We start from the raw sequence: 9,489 nt of genomic DNA, 5'->3' as shown, positions 1-9,489 counted from the left end.
TTGGCAGCCCGCAACCGATTTCGAATGGTCTGTGAGGACAGTCGACCTCTAAACATCTCAGCCCTGGTTCGTGTAGCCGACAGTCATACACAGTACGACGGTTGCATCCCATTGCTCTTGCGACGTCAATAACTGATCTTCCCGCTTGCAACATGCCAACGGCACGTTCACGTTGCACATTTGACAATCGTGGCATTTCAAGTACCGTTAGAACTGTGGTTTAAAAGTGTTTTTTTCAATTCTTGAGGCCAATGCAAACACGTGCATATGAAGAAAACTTCGATGCGAAGATCACGTGATCGACTGCACGCGCACAACCTGATTTGGCACTAACGTCATTTGCACGACGAATGGATGGGTTTGAGTGGGTTTTGCTCACGTTTTTCTAGAGTCGAAAGATAGGGATCCCATTTCAGATACATAAATGTATCATCAGAGAAAAATTATTCATTATTTTTCAAATAACATTTTGTGAAGTTTCTTTTTTGACTCAGTATATATTCAGCATCTCCTGCTTGGTTTTTGTGTACGTGATTATATGTGACATGCATTGGATCTCTTTGTACCCTCAAGCCCTTTTCGAACAGTTCAAGACAGTCCTAAACACGTGATATTCAAGATCACCATTCATGTTTACCATGCTGACATATGCATCGTTTATTTAGTAATGACATTTTTTCTGCCTGTAATTATAAGAACTTCACCAAGTTATGACCTTCTAAATAAAACATTCACTTGCTAGTGACAAGAAAATACCGACATCCTTTATGTTTTTGCACTACTTGAACTATGCACACTGCTATCTGACACAGGCGAACACTGAACCCAAGTGCATTCATTTAACAGACATTATTCACCATGCAATCTACACAATCCTAAACCATGGTCAATAACTATTTCTCCTGTAAGTCGCTTCAGCTGTTCAATGTGTTGCAAGTAAATGAAGGAAAATAATTTCGGATTCAATTTGTTAAAATTGAGCAAAAACACGACACTGAAAGATCGTGGAACTGCATGTAAGGAGGGAAAATAGGAAAAACATAAAATGAAAAACGATTTATACGAGCTTCATTTGAAAATGATGTTTCCCGAAGATTGTGTTTATTTCCGAATTGACTCTGGTGATGCAATAAACGGCAAAGTAAGCAAAGACTTGGAGCAGATATGCTGATCTAGCATACTCACCCTGTCAACGATTCAAAAACAGACATATATTGTATCTGCACGTTTGCAATATGTGAAAGTAAGTAGGAAAACCACGTGGTAACAACTGTATACATCTGTTGACTAAGATTGGGCGCTCCATAAGAGTATATCATCCGTGAATCTGAGATTATAATATTTAGACAGGACAGGTATATGAGTCAATTACCAAACGTGTTCATTATCTAAAGTCGATTATGCAGATATTGTTAGATATATCTATTATTTTATTTTATCATTTTTACTAATTATAGTATAAAACTGCGGGGCATGGTGAACAGTAACAATAAACAATATGTGTAAACATGATATAAGAACACAAATTTCATAATAATGTCAAGATTGTAGTCAAAATTGATCACCCTGAACCAACTCGTGATAATGCATAATTCATAATGGTGTCTTTTCCTTTAATGGGTTTGATGTCTACATAAAAAAATCCTGCAAAGACAAACTCTAGCGAATTATAATTAGGTGTTGGGTTTTGTTCTTCATTTTACAAAGAAGAGTTTCTTTTGAAAATTTAGACATGTCATGAGAATGGTCCACGAAAGTGCCATCGACATCGTAAATGTAATCATTCTCAGAAGATATTTCCATTGCCTTGGCAAGAGTAACAATACATGAAGGAACATACCTGTAGTTTCTTTTCAAGATTTTCAGTACTTTCCGAATTGCCCTGCTCATGACAACAAGATCAACCGAACATTTTCACCTGCCAAATGATTCCCAAAAGCAAGTCCACATCATCATAGCAGCTTGGTGCAGCTGATCAACCTTCTGCTGATCAAGTCCGAATGTCTCCTGAAATCTTAATCCTTATCCTTCGATCCGTACAATCTACAAGCAAATCCAACTGCCTCAAACTAGCAAAACGTAACAATGACATCCTTTAAATTAAGCGACCCGTGAAGATCCGGGATAAAATAGGTCTTTAGCAACCCATGCTTGCCACAAAAGGCGACTATGCTTTTCGTAAGAGGCGACTAACGGGATTGGGCTTTCAGGCTCGCTGAATTGGTTGACACATGGCATCGGTTCCAAATTGTGCAGATCGATGCTCATGCTGTTGATCACTGGATTGTCTGGTCCAGACTCGATTATTTACAGACCGCCGCCATATAGCTGGAATATTGCTGAGTGCTGCGTAAAACTAAACTCACTCACTCACTTTAAAATAAGCCACCTATCAAAAATATATCCCGCAGCAAACACAACAAAAGTACTCTAGAGGAGCCTTTCTTCAAGCAACGACTTAACGCCTTACACAGCTAGGCTTGCTTAGATTATAACAAAATACTTCATATAAGGCATCATAGATATTTCACAAACATGGTACAAGACCCTTAGCCTCATTAGCTTATTGCCTCACCACTTGCGATTTAAGTGTTGGCAGATGTAAATGTTACTGGAGATGAAGGTCCCGCCAACCATGGGTTAGACTAATGCTTAGTCTCTGAATATATATATATAATGTTGATAGTAACAAACAAGCCCATTTAAATTGAAACGGAGCCCCAGGGAGACCAGAGATTCCCCCTGATGAAATCTAGACTTGCTTTATTTAGGGGTTGAGCACTGCAGAGAGGCCTTGGCAGTAGGGAAAATAATGTGGTCAAGGGACTATGAGACAGACTAGCCATGGGAGTTTGGTATAGTTTACTCAGTAACCCTAAACCTGCAGTGCGTTTTCCTGCAGATTATAACAGACGATGAACCTGGGAATATCTAGGCAGGGCGTAAGAACTACAGTAAGGGCTGGGCGGAAGGGGAAATAATATCGTTCTGAGACTAATACAGACTGGGACAAGATATGGAAACCCAATAATTTGGACAACAGACCATTGTTTGGTTCTTGTAATTGTAAATATGATTCAAATAGCTTAACCTAGATTTCGATATCCTTCGAATGTACATTTGGTTGAAACTGGAAAATATAGATTTATCCCTACAGCCCTGAGACTTTCTCCTGAAGCTGTGGAAATCTAGACTTGCCACATTTTCTAGACTTGCGTGGACTTGGATATATTTGCTTCAGGGTCTGTATGACAGACTACGCCCCTACATACGCTCAGTCACAAGTGTCTCCAGGTCACGGAGAATCTGTGGTTTAGGGGCCCGTATTGTAATTCTCGTGCGTTTGCATGTGTTGTTGACGCGGCATGGACGCCTTGTAACATCACTATTTGATTATGATTCACAAACACATGCTCATGATATGGTCGGAATCGTGCCACGGATTAGCAGATATTTATCATGAAAACATGTCTTTATGTAAGTGGCTTGAAACTTGCTTTTACAAAGGCCTATAGATTCGATCACAATACTTTTCGTTTTACAGCTTCTTTTCTCTGAACATGCTCACGTCAAAACTGGTTTAAATTCTAATCGCTGATTAAAGAGTAAGATAATAAATAGTATGCAAATTATCGTTACCATGACAACCCTGTGATATTTCACATTATGTAAAAGAGTAATATATACGATGCTAGGTATGGCGGTACTACTGCAGATGATACTGTCGGCCGTACATGTCAATAAGTTGCTTCAACGCTATCACTAATCACTGGGTATCCATACAATTATATACTAGGCACATAATGAAACTGTGCATACAAATATTTAAAATCTAAATTGATCAAACCTGTGTAGACACATAGGGATTAAAACTCTGAGATAAGTGACATGTATCCAACATGCATGCACGAGCCACGTTCCGTGACGGCGGTGGGTTCGTCCTTGAGACGTGCAATACGTTGTTGCACGTGCATTCCGGGAAAGAGAAACAGAGCAAATGAATGCCACACAATACTGTCACTTTGGAAAGCTCAACCCCTGCCCTTGCGATCGTTCAAAAACTTAAACGGCTATTGAAATGCATAACATGCCAAGGCTCACGTCTGCACAACGTCATGAGGCCATTGGGATGGTCCGTGTCGGAATGTCTCAACGACAAATGGCTGCACATGCCCCCTGCCACCGGAACACCATTTCTGCACTGGCTACCAGAACACAAATGACGTCATCGATCGGCCACGTTCTGGACGTCAACGTGTAGCAACGCCAAGACAGGACAGATGGATAAGGGTGACCCATCTCCGCCACAGGTTTCAGACTGCAGTGATGACTGCCCGAAACATCCCAGGACTTCGCCGTATCCACCCCAACACAGTAAGACAACGTTTACGTCATCACGGGATCAGACGTCCCGCCATACGGCCTATCCTGACACAGCGTCATCGACAAGCTCGCCGAATGTGGTGCCGAAATCATGTCCGCAGACCCTTGTTTTGGTGGAGAAATGTTTATTTTACAGATGAGTCCAGGTTTGTCATTTCCATAGTGATGAACGTCAACGTGCCTATAGACGCGTGGGAGAACGTTAGGCATGTGTCTTGGAGAGGAATCGCTTTGGTGGTGGTTCCGTGATGATTTGGGGTGCAATAACAGCACGCCAAAAACTCCTTTGGTGATTGTTCAGGGCAACCTAACTGGTGTGGGATACAGGGATCAGATTCTTCGACCTGTGGCAATTCCTTTTCTGCAACGTCATGGCCCTGGGTTAACATTCCAACAGGACAATGCCCGCCCTCATACGGCAAGGGTTGCTATGGATTTCTTGCAACACCACAACGTTGACTTACTGCCTTGGCCTGCAAATTCACCAGATCTCTCCCCGATAGAGCTTGTTTGGGACGAGATGGATCGACGTCTACGTCGTCTTCCTCATCCGCCAGATAACGTCCTTGACCTTGCAACAGAACTTGAGAGAATCTTGCGTGACATCCCACAAGCCTTCCTTGCACGTTTGATAGGCTCAATGCGTCGTCGATGCACTGCTGTTCTCAATGCCGATGGTGGACATACCCGTTATTGAGCTTGTGACATGGTCGTTTCACCCCTGTCCCGCTTGTGGACTCGTGACGTCATTGTGATTGACTTTTCAATTGAAATTCTCCTGACTTGTTATGGTCTCATGATCCCTCCATTAAAGTTTATATGTACCTTTGACATTGTTATCGTACTTATCAACTAGGATAATATTTTGACAATGCACAGTTTCTTTATGTGGCTAGTATATGTGTGATGGAGGAGAACTTGCGTCGCTAGTTTCCTCAATAATCTGAATACATGTATGTAGCGTGAAACCGGCAGATACTTATAGAAGAAAGGGTTTGCCCTACCTGTAAAAACGTTGTCTCGTGTCTATAAAAGGGATATAATATGGGGATGAATGACATGTACTGTTATCTTGGTCCGTTTATAATGATACATACTGCGATCGTTCACAATAACCTCTCTGGCTATCAGATTGAGGGTACTTCTTATACATAACCAGTATAATTCTTCGAACGTTCTCAAAAAACGTCCGTCAGATACATCACGCACTACCCCTTTCTCTTTTGATTTTCTCAAGCGACTGTTACAAGTTCGAAGAATCCTGGTCAAAGTAGAAAAGTCTTAAGACTATGCCCTACAATTCTGTAACATACACATTATACACTAAATGGGTAGAGCTTCCGTTCGGGGGAATATCAGAAGGACAGCGATACAATTATCTCCAAATATTGTAGAAGGCACTCCACTTACTTAGGAAAACAATAACCCACTGAGATATTGCATTCATGTCAGAATCAATAATTTCGGCACCTGTCAGATCTGAACTTGAACATTCGGGGTCTGCGTCTGTGTTAGATTAAAGGTAAGACTCTACAATTTGTTTAGCAACCCGGGGGCGTAATAGTCATAGGCCTGCTCCAAACAACAGAATATATATCTTGCGTGAAGGACTTCTCAGACGGGGATAAGTACAGCAATGCAACATCACATTTACTTGTGTGATATTTGCTTTCGCAATCTGAGATTATCGATCGTTAATTTAAACAGGACAATCAAGACGAATTTCACAAAAGGCACGGACGTCCAACATGCCTATGGTATACTCAGAGAACACACCCACCTGTGCTATCCGGTCATAATCGCTACACGATAAAAATAATTTTCATTTCATATCTTACAGAATAATATAATTTGATTGTTGCATACTTTTGCGTTGGTGAAACAAATGTGGTCAACTTTAAAGTTGATGTATGGCGTTATTACAGCAAAGGATGAGCGGAAGGAGAAATAACATGGTTCAGGCACTGTGAGCCTATTGAGAAAGGTATCATGCAGTGCAATAATTTTCCAATTATGTTCTGCCCAAAAATATTTTACAGTAGTGAGCTGAATAGACTGAAAAATTACGAGTTGATACGTGTGGCATATTTGGCTCTGCTCTAAGAGAGATAAAGTGCTATTTTATTGGGACAGCTAGGGACACTTGCAAGGACAAAGGGGCACCTCATCGCTCTTTGTTCACCACTGAACCTTATAATCCCTCGAAACAAGCAACTCACAAGATTGCCAACACCGCAGACAAAGCATCAAAGCGTAACTGATAGTGGTAGCAAGAGCGAGTGCAGCTGAATAAGGCGTGTTAGCTTGCGTTATACTGCTTTCTTTGTCAGGCTGTTTTGGTAATAAGAATAATGAGGTCACGTGAACGTTGATTTTTAAACATGCTAAAATATGTGCAAATGAAATTACATGAACCAAGTAATTCACATGATTGGAACATATGATCATTTTGCTTGAGCACAAGTAGCATGAAGATTTATGAACCGTTCATATACATACCCCTGATATCCGGTATGATACATGCATATCTAAGGTGTGTAAACATTTGCAAATTTGAAAATTTACATGTGTTTCCCCACCTAAGTAAATTTACATGTTTCCTACCCGAGTAAACTAAGAACGAAATCGGAAATTTCAGCACCGACTGAAATTCATAGGAATGCATCGGAAATACTGTATGATCATGTATTTACTGGGGTATCTGTTTTGCAATTCATGTTTGAAAATACCTGACAATTCGGTTATGGCATACATGAATGAGGTGCTTGTGCATACGAAAATGTACGATGAGCATATGTTTGAAAGGTATAGATTCATATGAAATATATGCCCGAAGTTAGAAAATATCTGAAAACATACGTAAATCCGGTCATGGCATGTATTTCCTACTGTATTTACGTTTATTTCAATGGTTTACTATCCGGCATTTGATCCTGTGAGTAGTGCTATCCCTTTTCTTCGCAGACCTAAACTTTTGCCTGTAAGTTTCAGGAACTAATGTGTATGCCTTCAAACCTGCATCCTTAACACACTGATAATCAGACAATGGTCAACGTCCAGTCCATATCAAAATGTTAGCCACCTTTTCGAAATGCAAGAAAACATCTTCAACATCATGTTCAGAGGAAGTATGATCTGCATTGCACAATCTGAGGTTGTGTACGAGGGATAATGTTCTGAATCAATATACATGTATTTCATTTCAGTCTGAAATTCACTCTTCTCTTTCAGCTTGAAATATCAGTCTTTGTGTTTCATTATAAGCTTCAGTTTCTAACTGTCTCATCTGAATTTGTTGTTCCATGGCCAGTATTTCTCTTTCGAGTTCTAATTTCTTCAGAGGTAAAATGCCAGTCTTTTCATCGATCATTTTCTTCCTCAAGCAGGAATGTGATCAAAATTTAAGAGTACCAGGTTTGACATCACGTTTGTTATATTTGGCCACTTCGACCAATTAAGACGTTTGGAGCAAAGAGACTTGTTCCATAGAAGGGTGGCTATAAAACGTATCTATACAATACACCATAGAGATTACTGGTTTCACACAGAAAGTGAGAGATCGAGAGAAATCATATATGATTATCATATAAGTTCCACGTATGCAAACACAGATCATCACGGTAATCATTAACATCAAACTGGATATGGATAGACAGCAACACTCAGTATCAACGGCTCTCAATACATCAGAACATTTCGGTCAAAAGTTGTCTCTGTTATGTTGACAGAAAGACTATATACTTTGTATTTAGCAATATAATGGCGGGGAACTACAGCTTTGGATTTTTCTCACGTTGCACCAAAATGGAACCAGAAGATTCAGCATGACCAGCGCGTCCCGCTCCCTCGTCTGAAACATGTCAGAGAGAAATATATCCCTGTATACCGACATAGTTGGCATGGAGAAGCAGTTAAATCCTCTAGTATTCAACTTCAAGTATTTAAGACGGCTATCATTATGGGTGAAGATGGCAGTCGTGATGTAATTACATCACCTTCAATCATGACTTTTTTTGTTTCAAGGGAATTTAAGTCGCAGTGGAATAACAAGACATCTGAAAAAATGTGACAGTTATCTATATCAGCTCTCTCTATAGGGGATCACCATTCATTTACATCAATGGATGGGATCATTTAAACTCACCTCGATGGCGACAATGAGAGCGTCTGAAACGTACGTCACACGTGGAATGTACAGAAAGCAAAAGTCATTAAAATCAAATCGGTACGCCTCTGGGGCAATAGAATCTTTATCGCTTGAAAGCATCAATAGATTAAAATAGAGTAACAAATCTGTATTTCACAATTCTTTCTGTTCCCGGGGAAATAAGGATGATCTCTACCAAGAGAAACTTGAAAGTGATAGAACGTATGTGCAATTTTCATTATCACCGCCTCCGTGATGTAGTGGTTAGAGCGTCTGCCCGGAGAGCGGTAGGTCGCGGTTCGATCCCCGACCGCGTCATACCAAAAGACGTTAAAATATTGTACTTGTTGGTCCCTGCCTGACGCCCGGCATTAATGGGTACAACAAGGACTGGTTGGCTTGAGTCAGTATAATGTGTCTGCGTGGGGTATTCATGCTTCACTGTGGCATGGTATCTCAGTGGGCTAGCACTAAAAAAACAGCGTAGGTCTTGGCTAGTACAAGCAGCCGCACATACACATACACACGTATGCACGTCGTCATATGAGCGAAATATTCTCAGTACGACGTTAAACCCAATTTCACCACACCTCAACTGAAGTACGTTGAAACGTGTTTTACGCCAAACTGAAACTTAATACAAGTATTGTTTAAATCCTACTGGGACACGGAATTTGTCTGCCGCTAACATTTAGCCCCCACAGCTGTCACTGTGATGACATGATTGTGTCCAATATCAACTAACACTTCCTGTATGAAGCAGTGGATGTAACAATGAGAACAAAAGTGCTGAAACCCACTGAATAAGTCTTCAAATGGCATTTAGAAGTGATACACAGGAGGGAAGGAATATGTGAAAGTCAACGTCTTTATTATAAGGAGAATATTCTCAACCGTCCGATGAATATTCTTGCTCCAGTATGATTTACTGTTAAAGAAGTCGTACACACTTTCGATTC

The sequence above is a fragment of the Haliotis rubra genome, unplaced genomic scaffold, assembly GCF_003918875.1.
Source record: "Haliotis rubra isolate DU_JTF1 unplaced genomic scaffold, ASM391887v1 Scf769, whole genome shotgun sequence".
NCBI lineage: Eukaryota > Metazoa > Mollusca > Gastropoda > Lepetellida > Haliotidae > Haliotis > Haliotis rubra.
Note: the sequence above shows the minus strand (reverse complement) of the source record.